Source organism: Schistocerca piceifrons, chromosome 9 (genome assembly GCF_021461385.2).
Source record: "Schistocerca piceifrons isolate TAMUIC-IGC-003096 chromosome 9, iqSchPice1.1, whole genome shotgun sequence".
Lineage (NCBI taxonomy): Eukaryota > Metazoa > Arthropoda > Insecta > Orthoptera > Acrididae > Schistocerca > Schistocerca piceifrons.
The window spans coordinates 198,918,335-198,937,927 of NC_060146.1; the positions used below are offsets into that span (position 1 = coordinate 198,918,335).

Here is a 19,593-nt window from a genome sequence, read left to right on the forward strand (position 1 = left end):
TTCAGTTTAGTTGACAAATAAAGTACACTATGGGAAGATAACACTGTTAATAGGAAAATCTAATCAATATAGTTACCCTTTTTTCAGGATTTGACCGTGTTGTGTCTAATGGATACGTAAATGTGAATATTCAATTCCTTTCCTAAGATCTTATCCAATATTTGACGAAAGAAACGCAGTATGAATAGTATGTAATTGATGCTAGGACAACTCAGTTCCAAGTTCATATAGTGGTTTAAAATATGTACCTACGGTTAGCAACCTATCCAGGCAATCAAACAGTGATGTATTGGAAAAGCAGAAGTATGAATTTTGGCTACTTTTTGCTCCTCTTTTAAGTTGCTTCTTCACATAAAAATTACTGCATGTAAACAATGTTGGTGCGGGACAATGGAATTATTTGACTACTACGCCCTTATACATTACGTTTTTAAGAGAGAAAAAGCCCAGTAGGAAGCTAAAAAAAATTGGCGAGGGGGACATTTAGAAAAGCACTTTCCATAACCAAGAAAGTTAAATACTAACATACTTAAATACTAAAGCACACACTTTTTGTACTGAACATGTCACTTCAAGAAAATCTCTTTGTTACTGGAACTTTTTTTCAAAAGCTAACTCTTTGAACTAACTCTGTATAGTCATTTAATAGATTCTAGTAACTTTGCTTCACTCTCACTGAATTTTACGTAAGCAAACTGTTACTATAACACTTTGCAATAGTGAAGAAATCTTTTAAAACAAGAAGAGTTTGACTTTATTTCTCTGTAATGTACTAAAGCATGGATGTGTTATTAGTCTAATTAAAATTTTCATTACGCCTTTCAGTGAAACAATTAAGGCAACTTTTCTTTAACTGTTACTCAAGATGAAAATATTTATGAACTCTGTAACTTTATGATGCAAAATTACATTTAAATTCACCCTATTCAATTAACACTCTTCCACTACTAAGACGTAATTTCATTACTACAGGATTTAGTCCCTCTCATATATATCTCATTATTTACACAAAAACAATTTAAATGCTGCCTCTTTATATTAACTTGGCGCTTCACAAGTCTGTAGAACAGGATACTCGGATTAATCAAACACCAGGAAGGAACCCTATATTGGTGTATGATTAGGATGAAATAACAGGGTGAACCAGTTTCTTGAAAGTTCAAGAATGATTATTCACTAATAAAACACAGTTTAAATTAATGGTTCACGCTGTACAAACGTAAAATCCCCAAAGAAATCTTATCTTGTGGCTGTAGGCTTGGGTGTGGTTAACAATTATGACGGCAACACTACCCACAGTACGGCCTGCAAGTATCTTGCTGTATGGGCTCAATTTCTCTTCTTGGTGTCGTTCAGTTTTACATATAGCAGACCAACAACGCGCAGGTATGCCGTAAGTAGTTTGCAGTCTTCATCCGAGGCAATTTTGTGCAAATCTTCAGGCAAAGCTTGTCTTGCTCCATATGGGTGTTGCCTCAATCGCTGCTGCCTACAGACTGTGTGACTTACTTTCCCGCGCTCTATGCGCGCCAATTCGCCCTTGTCACCTTTCCCAATCCACATAGCCTCTTTCGTTTCAAACAAAAGCACACTGGCTTTTACATAACACCTATTTCTTACATTGTTCCTAAGCGATACCATTTCTTACAATTGTCAAATTTACATCAACATGAACAGTTTATACACGAAAATATTTTTAAATACTAAATGTCATCAGAAATTTTTTTAACGTAATAAACAATTTACATAGTATTTTACATACATTACTCACAAACAATGCAAAGAACTTCAACCTCCAGTATAGTACACTTTACACGTACAGAAAATATAGTACCAATATGCGAAAATTTTAAAGCAAAAAAATTATTAAAAAATAGATGAGCCATATACAGATAGTGTTATACCCTGTAGCGTTCTTTAAAACATATATTTTGTAGCATCCAAATTTACCGTGGATTGTGTTGTTGTGCGAATGGAGTGCTTAATCAGTTTTACTGTAAACCAAAGAAAAATTAAACAACTTCATCTGGAAAACCAGTATGTAATGCCTATAATGAAATCAATCCCTCTGAAATTTGCTCAGTATCGTGAGTACCAAGTTCCATGGCGCTGTGCAATAAGCTGATAAAATTCCCTATGCAAATAAACAATGAAATACATTTTTCAAATGGTTGGTTCAAATGGCTCTGAGCACTATGGGACTTAACATCTATGGTCATCAGTCCCCTAGAACTTAGAACTACTTAAACCTAACTAACCTAAGGACAGCACACAACACCAAGCCATCACGAGCCAGAGAAAATCCCTGACCCCGCCGGGAATCGAACCCGGGAACCCGGGCGTGGGAAAATACATTTTTCTTAGCTCTTGAGTCGCAACGGATGTAATCTTGGTATTCTATTCTCTCCACAGTTGGCATACAAAATATTCAATCTTGGTTCAGCGAAGAGCAATGCCGGCCGTAAAATAGCTTCATACAAATAATGTCAGTAGACTAGTTGATAAATGAATAACCTTGAAAATGGTCAGTGATAATTTTGGATATTGGCTCAGCGATGTGTAGTGCTGCCCGCATTAAAGCTGTTACAAACACGTCCACAGCCCGTGGTCTAGTGACTACCGTTGCTATCTCTGGATCACGTACTCTCGGGTTCGATTCCCGGCCGGGTTGGGGATTTTCTCTGCTCGGGGACTGGGTGTAGGTATTGTCCGCATCATTTCACCATCATCATCATCATCCTTGACAGTGGTTGGATTGGACTGTGTAAAAAGTTGGACTCTGTAAAAATTGGGATTTTGTACGGGTGCTGATGACCGCGTAGTTGGGCACCCAACAATCCAAACATCATCGTCATCATCATCATCTGTTACAAACATTAATACTTTTCTGATCTGGCACATTCAATTTTTTTGACTCTGATTAAAATCATTTCTTTTAAAAAATACTCATTGGATTTAAACAAACACGACATGGAAGTGTATGAGGTACTGATAAGGGGATATGCTAAGACCGAATCCTCTAGTTCAAAAATTGGATTGGAAATAAAGTTTCTCCTTTACAAAATCTGATATGAAAGATTGTACGTTAAATTCAAAAGCAGTGAACTTCTCAACTGTTCTACAATTCTCACTTACTGACGTAATTAAACGCACTTGAATAGTTGCATGACAAAAAAGTCTAACACCGTTTAACAAAATAGATTCCAAAATTTAACTTTTCTGTATCAGCATTACAAAACACACAAAATATTACCAATCGGGTATACCTAACCAACCTATACATTAAAGGTGATGGCAAATACTTGGTCCTACATTGAAGGGTCAGTACTATAAAATTAGCAAGATCCACGTTGCGTTGCTGCATTCTTAAAACTAAATATACAAAATTTCATTACCTTACAAAGCTGTATTATACTGCGTCCATAGACCAACAACTAAATTGTCGCAGCGAGCCACTAGCTTTGAGTCTTACATCCTGGCTTTAACGGAGTGCACCGGCAACCACTACTGCGCTCCGCGCGCCCCTACTTACAATCGATTCTGCCACTCAGGCAACATCTTTGGTTCAGTGGTGTCAAAGATACACTCTCTTATCATGTGATATCGGGGAAGATCAGTTTGGATTCCGTAGAAATACTGGAACACGTGAGGCAATACTGACCTTACGACTTATCTTAGAAGAAAGATTAAGGAAAGGCAAACCTACGTTTCTAGCATTTGTAGACTTAGAGAAAGCTTTTGACAATGTTGACTGGAATACTCTCTTTCACATTCTAAAGGTGGCAGGGGTAAAATACAGGGAGCGAATGGCTATTTACAATTTGTACAGAAACCAGATGGCAGTTATAAGAGTCGAGGGACATGAAAGAGAAGCAGTGGTTGGGAAGGGAGTAAGGCAGGGTTGTAGCCTCTCCCCGATGTTGTTCAATCTGTATATTGAGCAAGCAGTAAAGGAAACAAAAGAAAAATTCGGAGTAGGTATTAAAATCCATGGAGAAGAAATAAAAACTTTGAGGTTCGCCGATGACATTGTAATACTGTCAGAGACAGCAAAGGAACTGGGAGAGTAGTTGAAAGGAATGGACAGTGTCTTGAAAGGAGGATATAAGATGAACATCAACAAAAGCAAAACAAGGATAATGGAATGTAGTCTAATTAAGTCGGGTGATGCTGAGGGAATTAGATTAGGAAATGAGACACTTAAAGTAGTAAAGGAGTTTTGCTATTTGGGGAGCAAAATAAGTGATGATGGTCGAAGTAGAGAAGATATAAAATGTAGACTGGCAATGGCAAGGAAATCGTTTCTGAAGAAGAGAAATTTGTTAACATCGAGTATAGATTCAAGTGTCAGGAAGTCGTTTCTGAAAGTATTTGTATGGAGTGTAGCCATGTATGGAAGTGAAACATGGACGATAAATAGTTTGGACAGGAAGAGAATAGAAGCTTTCGAAATGTGGTGCCACAGAAGAATGCTGAAGATTAGATGGGTAGACCACATAACTAATGAGGAGGTATTGAATAGAATTGGGGAGAAGAGGAGTTTGTGGCACAACTTGACGAGAAGAAGAGACCGGTTGGTAGGACATGTTCTGAGGCATCAAGGGATCACAAATTTAGCATTGGAGGGCAGCGTGGAGGGTAAAAATCGTAGAGGGACACCAAGAGATGAATACACTAAGCATATTCAGAAGGATGTAGGTTGCAGTAGGTACTGGGAGATGAAGAAACTTGCACAGGATAGAGTAGCATGGAGAGCTGCATCAAACCAGTCTCAGGACTGAAGACCACAACAACAACAATACCATGTGATAACCATTTCATGTCTTTTCCATGAAATGTATTACAAAATCGGGCTCCACGTGCAAGTGCACCCGTCACAACCCTGACCGCCAAACTCCCCAGCTATAGAAGCAGTCGAGAATCCGTGGTATTATCTCGATCAGGCCATTCGCACCATGGATCCTCAATCGAGAAACGCAATGCAGTTGACCACTGCACGTGTTCATATCTCTGTCGGTACATCCAAGAACCTCACTGACTCTCTCTTGTTGGACGTCTCTCAGCGGTTCTCCCTGCAAAAGGCAATTTTTCAGGCTTTTTACCGATTGTCAAGTTAATGTGACTGGAGAGTGTATCTTCTTTACTTCCGACCTCAATAGTTGTTTTGCTGTTCAAAAAACATAACTTTTCTACTATGCTAAGTATCTCAGGATCGCCTGATTTATTTGGCTATATCCTATTACACTGCTTTTACTTTAGTCGGTTTTTTCCAGACAGTATCCATTCCATCATAGAGCTATCAGAATACCTCAGTTGCTTTAATTCTTCTCCCAAAACATCAATCCACATTCCAGATTTCTCCTCGGTTTCCTTTACTACTTGGCCACTTTACTGATTGAATAACATCGGGTAGAAACTACCACCCTGTCACACTTTCACCTCGATTACTACTTCCCTTTCAGGTACTTCGATTCTGATACCTTCGGTCTGTTTTCTGCCCAAGTTGTAGACAGCCTTCGCTTCTCCGTATTTTATCCATGCTACCTCCAGAATCTCCAAGAGTGTATACCTGTCAATGCTGTCAAAAACTTCCCCTAAATCTGCAAATTCCAGAAACCCTTTTCCTTTCCTTAACCAACCTTCTAAAATACGCCACAGGGACAACAATGCCTGTCGCGTTCCTACCAGGATCTCTACAACTAAACTTGTCTCATATATCTCGCATCCGAGACGAAATAATTTTGTCTCGGTTAGTTCTTCCAAATATTAATAAATCTGAGGTAATTGCGGCTTTTCCAGATGCCTTGTTTCGGTTTAGGTCTTTTAGTACTCTGTCAAATTAATCTCGCAGTGTCACATTCCCAATCTCATTAGCCTCGTTACTTTCTATAATACTGCCTTCAGGTTTCTTTCCTTTTTTATAGACCTTGTAGATACTCTTTCCACCTCTCAGCCGTTCCATCTTCGCTTAGTGCTGGTTTCACGTCACAGCTCTTGATATTCACACAATTGCTTCTGTTTTCTCCAAACATTTCTTTCCTGTTGCTGTGTATGGCATCTACTTTTCCTGAATTCATTCCTGATTCTACAGTTCCGCATTTGTCGTTTTGCCATTCTTGCTTTGTTACACTGTACCTTCTGCCAACTTCATTTTTTAGACGCCTGGCAATCCCCTTCGCGCAAGGTTTTCTTTGATTACTTTCGCGAGTACGATACAAGTCGTAGAACACTACTAGTGAGTAGAATATCAATATCTTCCTTTCACCATCTAGTCCCCAGTACTAGTGCTACTGCAAACATAAATTAGGCCAGTTTTTGTGTGTTCCCAATATACAGGCCAAGCCTGCCCAAAAAAGTTAACTTTGCAAAAAGGGAATTATTATAGAAATCAAGATGATTACATAACAATAAAAATAAAACGAAAAATGTTGTGTAGAGTTTCAGACAATTAATGGTTTTCCCTAAAGGCAGAGGAAAAGCCGCACAAATATTCATTTGGATCTTGAAAGAATTGGAAGATATGTAGAGATTGGAAACTTGGGTTTGATGCTCATTTATGTAAAACTGTGTACTTCACAAAACGAAAAATGTACTACGCTATGACGACAGTATCGATGAGTCACAGTTGGAACTGGTCAGCTCATACAAACACCTAGGTGAAATAATTTGTAGAAATGTGAAATGGAGCGATCACATTGACTCATTAATCGTTAAAGCCGGTGCCAAACTTCGGGTCATTGGCAGAATCATTGGAAAATACAATTGGTCTACAACGGAGACTGCTTGCAAAATGCTCGTGCCACGCATCTTAGAATATTTCTCAAGTGTGTGGGGTCCATACCAAATAGGACTAACAGGGGTTATTGAACGTATACAAAGAAGGGCAGCACGAATTGTCACAGGTTTATTTGACCAGTGGACGTGTGTCACGGGGATTCTGGAGAACTAAAGTGGCAGACTCTTGAAGATGCGGACTATCCCGAAAAAGGCGACTTACAAAGTTTCAAAAACCAGCTATACACGGCGAATCTAGGAATATACTACAATCTATTCGTACCTATAGATATCGTGAGGATAAGACTAGATTAATCACAGTTCGCACAGAGGTTTTTTATCAGTCATTCTTCCCGCGCTCCATACATGACTGGAACGGGAAGAATCCCTGATAACTGGTACAATGGGACGTCCCCTAGGCCATGCACTTCAAGGTGGTTTGCCCGTAATGAATACAGATGTAGGAGTATACATCAGATACCTAGTTCCTCAAAGAGTTGAGAATGATCGCTACTATTACACACCATAGACAGCCCGAAGTATTGAATCACGAAATCCCGGCCGCTGTGGCCGAGCGGTTCTAGGCGCTTTATTCAGGAGCCGCTCTGCTGCTACTGTCGCAGGTTCGAATACTGCCTCGAGCATGGATGTGTGTGACGTCCTTAGGTTAGTTAGGTTTAAGTAGTTCTCAGTCTAGGGGACTGATGACCTCAGATGTTAAGTCCCATAGTGCTTAGAGCCGTTTGAACCATTTGATTTGAAACTCGAAATAATTATTTAAATAAAAAACGTTTTTAATATAACACTTTTTAAAATTGACTAAAGAGTATAAAATAGTTCATCCTAGCGACATACACATTGCTAACGCGGCCTACATGTTCCTGGAAATCTGTGACTGTGAATTTTTAATAGCAATGAAAATATTTGTAGAATTTAAAACAAAAAACGTGGAGGACATGTAACAACTATAAGTAAGTAGGTAAAACATTGATGCATCAGTTATTTATTGTACTCCACTTTTTTTCTTTATGACTTCTACGTATTTTCATAGCTATTAAAAATTCCGAAGCTCACATTTTCAGTACTAACTGCATGGGTTTAGAAATCTGTATAGGGCTAGGATAAATTATTTTATTCTATGTGTTCAGTTTTAAAAACATGTTATATTAAAAAAATTTATTGCAATAATTATTTTCTGCTTTTTAATCTTGTGTGTGTCAAATTTTTTAGTCGATTTTAAATTTTTTGATGAGATTGTAACAGAGACATGTGATAAATTTCAGAATTATTTCAGTTTCTCTTCACCTGAGTCAACCAGTACATTGCTTCCTCCTGTGATTATCCCGCAAAAGACATCTAAGGTAAAAATTAGAGAGTCGAGCTCACACGGTACTAATCAGCAACTGTTCTTATCACGAAACGTTCGCAAGTGGAACAGGAAGAAGGGAAGTGGGAGTGGTATGCAAGATACTCTCCGCCACACACCAGACGAAAGAGGTTTAATACTGCAGGGTTATCGAGATCTGACCTTTTCTGAACGTTTCAAGTCTCTAACTCATCATGAAATGATAGTGATGAACAAAGTACGCTCCGCCACATACCAGACACGAGAGCGGGTTAATATTGCATTGTCATTCAGTTCTGAGCTACGAGTATGTTCCAAGTTTCAAACCCCTAGCTCATCGGAAAATAATAGTGTAAACAATTCTCCGCCACACACCAGGCAACAAAGCGAGCTAATGTTGCATTGTAGTCCAGTTCTGAGCTATGTTCACGGTTTCAGATCTCTAGTTCATCGGGCAGCTATTTTAAAATCAACTGCAAAATTTGTGACCAACAAACAGACTAAAATGTGATTATAAAAGAACATAGCGGTCGGAAGGGAGTGTCGATGCAAACAGTGTTTCTCGAAATCTCTACCAGCAGCCATGGATCGTTCGGGCAACTATCTGTTCTGGAGGATTAGCGCGTCAGAAGTCAGCTGATAATGATAACGTAGCGCAGAAGGCGGCAGTATGCCGACGCACGCCTGTGTATCATGGCGTCCGCGAAGCCACCTGCTTCTGAGTGCGTCTACGCACGGTGAAGTTCAACGTGAAGCAACTCGCATGTCTGCTGCTTCGACGCGCACCGGGAGTCTTAAAGGTGGGTTACAGCACTGCTATCTCTGTCTCGTTAGTGGTGGAATTTTTCCTCACGTCTTGCAAGCCCAGATTGTGCGAAACCCAGTCTGTTCTGCTCGTTCTTGAGATCCAGAAGTCAAAGGGCAGTGGTGCTAAGATTGACGCCGTGTTTCTTATTATTCGGCAAGGCTTCGAATATTTCTGATACCGGCCAAAATGCGAGTGGCAGAACTGTGCTAATAGCGTGTATTATATTTTACGATAATTCACGTCAGGTTTAGTAAACATTACTGAAGATAATTGAAACATATACGCTGGTCTGCCTCATTCGTCCCAGACTGAGAATTCAACATTGAAACATTCCTGGCAGGTGTGAATATTACCGAACTACTAGTTTAATAAGTCATGGTTGCAAAATACTAACACAAATTACACTACTGGCCATTAAAATTGCTGCACCAAGAAGAAATGCAGATGATAGACGGGTATTCATTGGACAAATATATTATACTAGAACTGACACGTATTACATTTTCACGCAGTTTGGGTGCATAGATCCTGAGAAATCAGTACCCAGAACAACCACCTCTGGCCGTAATAACGGCCTTGATACGCCTGGGCATTGAGTCTAACAGAGCTTGGATGGCGTGTACAGGTACAGCTGCCCATGCAGCTTCAACACGATACCACAGTTCATCAAGAGTAGTGACTGACGTATTGTGACGAACCAATTGCTCGGCCACCATTGACCAGACTCACTGCATCATCCTGCACCCTGCTCTGTGACTAACAAACAGCAAGTGGAGTATGGAATTACCTCGACTGCCATTAACGCCACAAGACAGACAGTTGCGTAAATTAAAGGTGGATTGGAGAGAAAGCAAAGGAAAGGGAAGGGAATATTGATGTCTGCTGCGTCGGGTCATTATGCGGAATCAGCGGCGACGAGTGAAAATATGTGCCAGCCTGGGATTCGAACCCGGGACCTTCTGCTTACTCAGCAGTTGCGCTAACCACTGCACCACCGGGACACTGTGTTTATTGCAAATCCGCGGACTATCTGGCCACCCACACTCCCACCTGGCTCCACCTATCGGCAGTCCCCGTGCATGTCGTCCATGTTCGCTACTTTGATATTCCCGCAAAGTTCAGACGTAATTGTGGATCTGCACTGAAGGTGGTGGGTTCATTGCCCATTGAGGCGATTCAGTTGTGTGAATGCATGATGTCTGTTCATTCGGACATGTACGAAACAACTGATACCATGTATTCACATAGCAGTTGTTGCAGTTGATGTCGTGACTGGGAAGAACGGATTACTGATGAATGGCACTGCACTATGTTCAGTGATGAACTGTAGCTCTTGACTGCTCTGGATGACCGCCATCGGTGAGTGTGGAGAGAGGTCACATTCTTCTAGAGTTTTGGAGGGGCACAGCGGTGTTACTGCTGACGTTATGGTGTGGGGAGCCGCTGCCCATGACTCATAGCTGGTAGTGATTGAGGAAACTGGTACGTTACAGATATCCTGCGTCCTGAAGTGTTACCTCTCAAGCGAGAGTATCATTGCGTCATTTTTCAATAGGAAAATGCTCGACCGCAATGGCAGGTATCTTGGTTCAAATGGCTCTGAGCACTATGGGACTTAACATCTGTGGTCATCAGTCCCCTAGAACTTAGAACTACTTAAACCTAACTAACCTAAAGACATCACACACATCCATGGCCGAGGCAGGATTCGAACCTGCGACCGTAGCGGTCACACGGTTCCAGACTGAAGCGCCTCGAACCGCACGGCCACACCGGCAGGTATCTCTGCGAATTGTCTGTGCGATGGTGAGGTACCTCTGCGACCAACTTGGACGTCAGGTCCACCCCTGTGTCAGTATGTACGATATCAAGAATCAGGTACAACAGTTGTAGACCAGCATGCACCAGGAGAGGATACAACGACTTTATGAAGCCATTCCCGACTGCAATAGTGCACGCATTCAGCCCACAGTGGGTACAACCATAGTGTTTTGTAGATTTGATTCGATATTGTAATCATTAAAATAACATCACATACGCTCTCAACCTTTGAAGTTTCATTTCGTTTCCCCCTCCACTTCAGGGTGTTCTAGTGTATGTAAGCCGTTGTAAAAAAATGTTTCATGACTCCAAAATAACGTTGTGCACGAGACTAGCAAGGGTGACAGTCCGTGTGTGTGTATTGTGTGTGAAACCGGGGACCTAGAAAGGATGGAGAGGCTTCGTCCCGTCACAGCCCTCCGTGGCTCACAACCCCATAACAGGCCACATCAGTGCACCCAATCCACCGCCGCCCCACACCGAACCAGAATTATTGGCCGATTGGGCCCCCAGCGGACTCCCCCCCACCCGGGAACGTCCAAATGTTTGCATGGTTCAGTAATTATGGTGTACGCGTACACGGAGACAGTGTTTGCGCAACAATTGCTGACGTAGTGTAACTAAGGCGGAATAGGGGGAACCAGCCCCCATTCGCCGAGGCAGATGGAAATCCGCCTTAAAAACCATCCACAGGCTGGCCGGCACACCGGACCTCGACACTAATCCGCAGGGCGGATTCGTGCCGGGGACCGGCACGCCTTCCCGCTCGGGAAGCAGCGCGTTAGACATCGCGGCTAGCAGGGTGGGCGGGGTACCAGTTAAGTCACAGATGTTATTAAAAAATATCATCAAGGCCATGAACAAGATTTCTCGAGGAGAGTACTAAAATAAAACCGCTACTCACTGTTCGTGACTACAATAACGGAATTAAGGGGAGATTGTATATCAAATCAGATGAAATTTGACATTTTCTATTTTCTGTTCCATAAAGTGCTTTAAACTCTACTGAACATTTTGTTGTAACATACACTAAAAACAGATAATTTTAAGACCTTCAAATATTTATTTTAAATTTGACAAGCGACAGACAATTTTCGGCAGCTCCTATTAGTGCCGGAGTTGAACAGTCATATCTTAGCAACTATACAGTCTCGAAGGCTGTGAATTGCCTTGTTTGGATGCCACTGTCTTCGGAGGCTACCATTACAATCAGACAAAGCTTTTCTTTTTTGGCTCTATATTAGTCCTACATGAAAATAATGTGCCAGCCAGCGTTTTCTGTAATGTACTTCCATATACCGCTCTCTTACACGTATATAAAATGAGTAGGTGTAAAAGTATTTTCAATAAACACAAATTTGGGGGTAACAGATGTGTCAAATCCGAATTTGCGCCTGAAGTTGTGGAGAACACTTGCAAACAATGAAGAGAATAATGTGTCTGGAGTGACCACGTGCCAACGGCCTTGCCGCAGTAGTAACACCGGTTCCCGTCAGGTCATCGAAGTTAAGCGCTGTCGGGCTCGGCTAGCACTTGGATGGGTGACCATCCGGTCTGCCGAGCGCTGTTGGCCAGCGGGGTGCACTCAGCCCTTGTGAGGCAAACTGAGGAGCTACTTGATTGAGAAGTAGCGGTTCCGGTCTTAGAAACTGACATGCGGCCGGAAGAGCTGTGTGCTGACCACATGCTCCTCCATATCCACATCCAGTGACGCCTATGGGCTGAGGATGACACGGCGGCCGGTCGGTGACTTTTGGCCTTCATGGCCTGTTCGGGAGGAGAGTGACCACGCCCTCTAGTGCCTGGTGTAAGTATAAGGAAGCTGAATTTCCTGGTAATCTTTGGCAGTAATAGTGGCAGTGAAACCTATATTCAAAAATTTGGTAAATGCAAAGGTATTAAAGAAATGTTTGTAAGGGAAGACCCATAAAATGAATGAATCCTTTAGTAATGTTGTGTGATGCCATGTGCCTAAAAACGGTTTGCCGGCTTCATGACTCTAAAGTTAGCAGTGTCTGATGTTAACTTTCGACGATGGAATTATAAAAGACTGAAGGTTCCAGGGAGGGCAGGCGTGAAGTTAAAGCAGAATACAGCTAGACGTCTGCGAGAACTGGATGTGCTGCGTGTAGTCCAAACAGAGTTTGTTGCTCAGTAAATAGCAAAAGAATCGAGAAAGACCCGAAGAAGGCAACCGTTTAGCGATTGTGACACTGAAAAGGACACAAATGATAACCCAGGACAATTGTAGTCCATGAAAGAATCAGAAGTCTAAGAATGTATACAATTTTGTAATTAAAAGAGCTTTCAATCTTACTGTCTCAGAACTATTTTTTGTTATAAATGACCCGTTATCTCAAAAATTACTGAAGGTAGAAACATGAAATTTTTACAGCTTGCCAAGAATAAGATTCAACACATGTGAAACTAGAAAAATAAAAATATCCTTTGTTTTGCATTCATTACGTTCATTTATTTACTACATTATGCCAGAGAAATTAAGAGTTTGCGAAGAAACCACAACAGCCGTCGTAAAATAATGTTTACAATAATTCTAGTTCAGTATATCCACAAACCCACATTCATTAATTTGGAAAATTGGAAGTCTGTGTCTTAAAAACCTTCCGAGATAACGGGTCACGAAGTTTGATTATTTAACACTTTGCCGTCCGGCGACACCACAGTGGTGGCGTGCGTATAACCCGGCCGCTGTGGTCGAGCGGTTCTAGACGCTTCAGTCCGGAACCACGTGGCTGCTACTGTCGCAGGTTCGAATCCTGCCTCGAGGATAGATGTGTGTAATGGTCTTAGGTTAGTTAGGTTTAAGTAGTTCTAAGTCTAGGGGACTGACGACCTCCTATGTTAAGTCCCATAGTGCTCAGAGATATTTGAACCATTTCCTGTGCATAGTAACGCTCCGTGGCCGGTGACAGCACTTTAGTATCTGTTTCATTCTGTTGGTATTTTGTTTAGGTAACAATAAATTACACACGTCAACAAGTTTTTTTGTTTTTGTAAGTACTTGTGCACTTTCATCACGGGAGACGAAAGAGACAATGCGATTATTTACGATGAATGCGCGGACGTCTTGTCTGACGTTCCGGACGACTTGGCTGATTGGGAAGAAGATAATGGATATCAAAAAGATGAAAGTGAAGCAGAATCGTCGGAAGATAGTGAAATACGTGCAAGAAGAATTCGGCGAACGCTACAGTTGGCAACTGATTCGAATGAATCAGACTACGATCTACTGAGGACCAGTAGTAAATTTGAAGGATCTCCAGGTCCACACATATTTCCCAGAGATACACAGAGCGTCGTGGATATCGTAGAATTATACATTGGGAACTATATATTTGCGTGTATTAGCAACGAAACCAACAAGTATTTCAGTCAACATTGCAATAGAAGAAAACTGGATGAAAAAAAATACCAAATTTGTCGACGTTACGGGACGCGAGCTTTGAAAATGGTTTGGGCTTGCTATCCTTATGGGAATTGTAAAAAACAGCAAGGATCGATGACTACTGGTCAACGAATCCGTTGATAGACACACCGATGTTTCCCAAAATGATGTCCCGCAACCGATTCATACAAATTATCATTTTTACATTTTTCCGACTACAACAATAAAGCGGGTAATGCCTACCGGCTTTTCAAAGTGCAATTCGTAATTGATTATTTGTCCAAAAAGTTCAAAGAAACGTTTAATCTAAGTCAAAACATTTCAATTGATGAAGGAATGATACCATAGCGTGGACAGTTGAATTTTAAAGTTTACAATCCGTCGAAAATTACGAAATATGGCATACTCATTCGGATGCTATGTGATTCGAGTACGGGATTCATTTCCTCACTGAAGAAATATTCCGGCGCTGGACAACATTTATCAAAAATAGTGATGGAACTATTGATACCTTCTTATGGAAAGTAGCATCACCTCTACATGGATAATTATTATAACAGTGTAGAACTTGCAGAGAAGTTACTTGAAAAGAAAATTCGAGTTTGTGGAACGATACGGCAAAATAGAGGATTTCTGGAAAAATTAAAGCGCGCAAAAGTCAATGTGTTTGAAGCTTGTCATCAACGGAAAGGTGACAAACGGCCGGCGACAAGACGAGTAATTCGAATTAGCGCTGCCGGCGCCAAGCGACGGCAAAGTGTGTTAACATTGGCAGCACAGGGCATTCAATCTCCCCTTTACGTAATCAGTCAGATATCTTCGTATCCGATTACTTGAAACAGCAACCGATCCGAAATATAAGTAAGTGCGACGGGAAGAAACCGGCAACATTCTGTGACATTCTACATGTGGTGTAAGTTCGAGAACCTCTTGTCGACCCCTATTCAATAGTCTGGAAATTCTGACATTGCCCTCACAGTATATATTTTCTTTAATGTCGTTTGTTGTTAGCAATATTAGCCTATTCCCAAGAGTTAGCAGCTTTCACTCAGTTAATACTAAGCAGAAATCAAATCTGCATGTGGCTTACACTCCCTTGACTCCTGTGCAGAAAGGAGTGCACTATTCTGCTGCATCCATTTTCAATAAGCTACCGCAAGAAAAAAATCGTAGCAGTAGCCCAAACGCTTTTAAGTCTAAACTGAAGAGTTTCCTCATGGCTCACTCCTTCTATTCTGTCGAGGAGCTCCTGGAAGAGATAAAAAATTAAGCAAATTCCAGTGTTACATTGTTGATTTTCTTTATTTAACCTTACGACTTCTCACCTGAATATGTTGTTTTATATTTCATTTTATCTGTTTCTAATATCGTGTTATAATTTCATGTATTGACTCGTTCCATGACCATGGAGACTTCTCCTTAATTTGGTCCCACGGAACAATAAATAAATAAATAAAAATAAATAAACCGCATCGCCGACACACGGAAGTCCGCACCGCAGAATGGGTCAGTGTTGGTCGCCCCAGCACAAGCGCGATGCCCTGCTGGTTGCTGTCCAGTGCAACTCCCGCCGAAGAAGACGGGTGGGGAGCATCTGTCCGCCTGTGCCAGTGAGTAGACCACAGAATCACCTGGGCATATATCGGCCAGTGCCCTCGCTTGGTGACGCTTTCGGGAAATGATACCACTGCGAGGTACTAACTCAGACTCTTTATTTGTAAAACGGGTTAATGAAGCTGGCTCCGTAGGACTCAAGGACACGGAAACACAACTGTCGCGTTACCCTGTTACTGTTCTATTCACTTCGTACAACTTGGTTAAATTGCGGGCAGGAATTGGGTAGGCGAAATGATAGAGTGAAGGGTGGAAGTTTCAAACGTTCTAAGAGACATTTTAATCACAAAACGCGTTGTCGGTGCTGTTGTGTTCTCGGTACTTGTTTACGAAGTCCTAAATCTTTGAGAAAATGTTTCAAACGTTCATTACTAAATGGCGTATGGTGGATGTGCTGTAGAGTGCTTCCCTCTGGAGTTACAAGTGTCATGTGGCAAGATCTTCGTTCCTCGATATTTGCACAGGACCATGGGACCTGTGCGAAACATGCACACTTTTACAGTGTTGAATAATGGCAATATTTGGAACAACTGTAGTTACTGGGATAAGGGAATGATGAATTTATGATACATCCTTGTACATACATTTCCATACATGTAATTTTGAACAAAATTCTTTACAGACCATTACAAACGATATTTGACGCAAGAATCTAATCTTCGTATACTTTTTGTTTTTTCGTATTCTTTAAGAGATGCAAAAACTCTAGTTGATTTAGTTACCCTTGAAATGGCTATATACGAGGGTGAGTCAAATGAAAACCTTAAAATTTTTTTTATAAATATTATTTATTGTGCAGAAGTGGTACAAAGCTGTATCACTTTTCAACATAACTTCCTCCACGCTCAATACAAGTCCCTCACGCTCAATGCAAGTCCTCCAGTGCTTAAAAAGTGCATAAATTCCTTCAGAAAAAAATTCTTTTGGTAGTCCGCGCAACCACTCATGCACCGCGTGACGTACCTCTTCATCAGAACGGATCTTCTTTCCTCCCATTGCGTCTTTGAGTGGTCCAGACATATGGAAATCACTTGGGGCAAGGTCTGGTGAGTATAGTGGATGAGGAAGACACTCAAAATGTAGGTCTGTGATTGTTGCAACTCTTGTACGGGCAGCGTGTGGCCTTGCATTGTCATGTTGCAAAAGGACACCTGCTGACAGCAATCCACGTCGCTCTGATTTGATTGCAGGCCGCAGATGGTTTTTTAGGAGATCTGTGTATGATGCACTGGTGGCAGTGGTCCCTCTAGGCATGTAATGCTCCAAAATGACGCCTTTTTCGTCCCAAAAGAGAGTCAGCATAACCTTCCCTGCTGATGGTTCTGTTCAAAACTCCTTTGGTTTTGGTGATGAGGAATGGCACCATTCCTTGCTCGCTCTCTTCATTTCCGGTTGGTGGAGGTGAACCCAGGTTTCGTTCACAGTAACGATTATTGCAAGGAAGCCATCATTTTCTCGTTCAGAGCGCCGAAGAAGCTCTTCACAAGCATCGACAAGTCGTTCTCTCATTTCAGGAGTCAGCTGCCGTGGCACCCATCTTGCAGACACTTTGCGAAACTGGAGCACATCATGCACAATGTGGTGTGCTGGCCCATGACTAATCTGTAAACATGCTGCAGTGTCATTAAGTGTCATACGGCGGTTTTCCTTCACTATGGCTTCAACTGCTGCAATGTTCTGTGGAGTCACAACTCTTTGTGGCTAACCTGGACGAGGAGCATCTTCCACTGAAGTCACACCATTTGCGAACTTCCTACTCCATTCGTAGACTTGCTGCTGTGACAAACATGCATCACTGTACTGAACCTTCATTCGTGGATGAATTTCAATAGGTTTCACACCTTCACTACGCAAAAATCGAATAACAGAACGCTGTTCTTCCCTGGTGCAAGTCGCAAGTGGGGCGGCCATATTTATACTGATACTGCTATGGAATGTGTGCATCTGCCCTATGCTGCCACCTACAGGCCATTCTGCACATTGTTTGTAGCACGCTTACCAACTTACAGGATAACGGCGCGGAAGTTCGATTTTTTTTTTTTTTTTTTCATTTGACTCACCCTCTTACAATTGTCCGTGAGTAAGAACGGGATTTGGTAAATACGATCCTGCTGTTTGAAGCGTATGTCCCTGCGACTTGTTTATAGTGGTCTCAAATACAGTTTTAATAGCGAACTGTCTTCTTGTCAGTTGAAAAGGCACCGAACGAAACGGCGCAGTGGTTAGCACACTGGACTCGCCTTCTGGAGGACGATGGTTCAAAACTGCGCCGGGCCATCCTGATTTAGGTTTCTCGTAATTTCTCTAAATCACTTCAGGCAAATCCGGGATGGCTCCTTTGAAAAGGCATATCCGATTTCCTTCCCCATCATTCCCTAATCCGAGTTTGCGCTCTCTCCCTAATGACATCGTAGTCAGCGGGACGTTAAACACTAACCTCCTCATCCTCAACTGAAAACACATGCTTGAATCCGATGGTGTTAAGTTATTTGTGGTTTTACAACAGTTTCCCCGGTGTCAATCAGCTGAGCATTAATTGTAAATTCAAAAATCAAATGGCTCTGAGCACTATGGGACTTAACATCTTAGGTCATCAGTCCCCTAGAACTTAGAACTACTTAAACCTAACTAACCTAAGGACATCACACACATCCATGGCCGAGGCAGGATTCGAACCTGCGACCGTAGCAGTCCCGCGGTTTCTGGACTGCAGTGCCTAGAACCGCACGGCCAAATTATAAATTCATTGACTTTTGTTTGTACTCCACTGAGAGTCATGTTTATCGTTCAGGTTTCTTATAAATATGACAATAACGTTTTCTCGTATTATACGTCTATGCGGTGGTAATTTTGTCGGACGTAATGAATGTAACAGTTCTACAGGATACAATTGACTATAAGTACCCTCGACGTACTCTACGGAGTCACAAGTGTAGTAAATCTTTTTAATTCTTTCCACAATGTTCCTCACAATTTCTTTCAGTGAAATCTTAATTTTTTGGGTACAATATTGATGTGATGACAAATTTCTTACGTTTTCGGCAATAACAGCTTTGGGTGGAAATACTTTCTGTACTATTCCGTCGTCTTCGCAGTAGAATTTCCTTACAATCTTGACTGTGCCCGCTGTACTGTAATTTAAAACTAATGACACTATTTCACTGTCATCATTCGCTTGTAATTTCTAACTTTGTCTGCTGTTGAAGGAAAGTCTACTGCTAAATACAAATACACACACATAAAAAAGTTTTGATCACCTCCGTTCCTAGAGTTCCAGAACCTGTACAGAAAATTCGAATAGATATCAACATAAACATTATTTCCGCCCTTTTTATTGCTCATGAAAACCACACATTGCATGTTGTACCACCACAGAGCGACACCTTCAGAGGTGCTGGCCGGCCGCGGTGGCCATGCGGTTCTAGGCGCTGTAGTCCGGAACCGCGCGACTGCTACGGTCGCAGGTTCGAATCCTGCCTCGGACATGGATGTGTGTGATGTCCTTAGGTTAGTTAGGTTTAAGTAATTCTAAGTTCTAGGGGACTGATGACCTCAGATGTTAAGTCCCATAGTGCTCAGAGCCATTTGAACCATTTGAACCATCAGAGGTGATGGTCCAGATTGCTGTACACATAGGTACATCTAATACCCAGTAGCACGTCCTCTTGCATTGATTCATGCACACTATCCACAAGTTCATCGAGGCACTGTTGGTCCAGATTGTAACATTCCTCAACTGCGATTCGGCCTCGATCTCTCAGAGTGATTGGTGAGTCTCGTCGTCCATAAACAGTCCTTTTCAATCTATCCAAAGCATGTTCGATA

General features: G+C 41.7%; 1 protein-coding gene and 1 pseudogene across 1 annotated transcript in view; both read left to right on the forward strand.

Annotated features, from left to right (window-relative positions):
* Window positions 1-8,797: 8,797 nt before the first annotated feature.
* Window positions 8,798-19,593, forward strand: part of LOC124717309 (organic solute transporter subunit alpha-like) — an 83,636-nt gene continuing 72,840 nt past the window's right edge. The window contains exon 1 of the mRNA XM_047244135.1: window positions 8,798-8,919. The gene's annotated coding sequence lies outside the window, so the exon portion shown is untranslated. The remainder of the gene's footprint in view (window positions 8,920-19,593) is intronic.
* Window positions 12,204-12,321, forward strand: LOC124717444 (annotated as a pseudogene).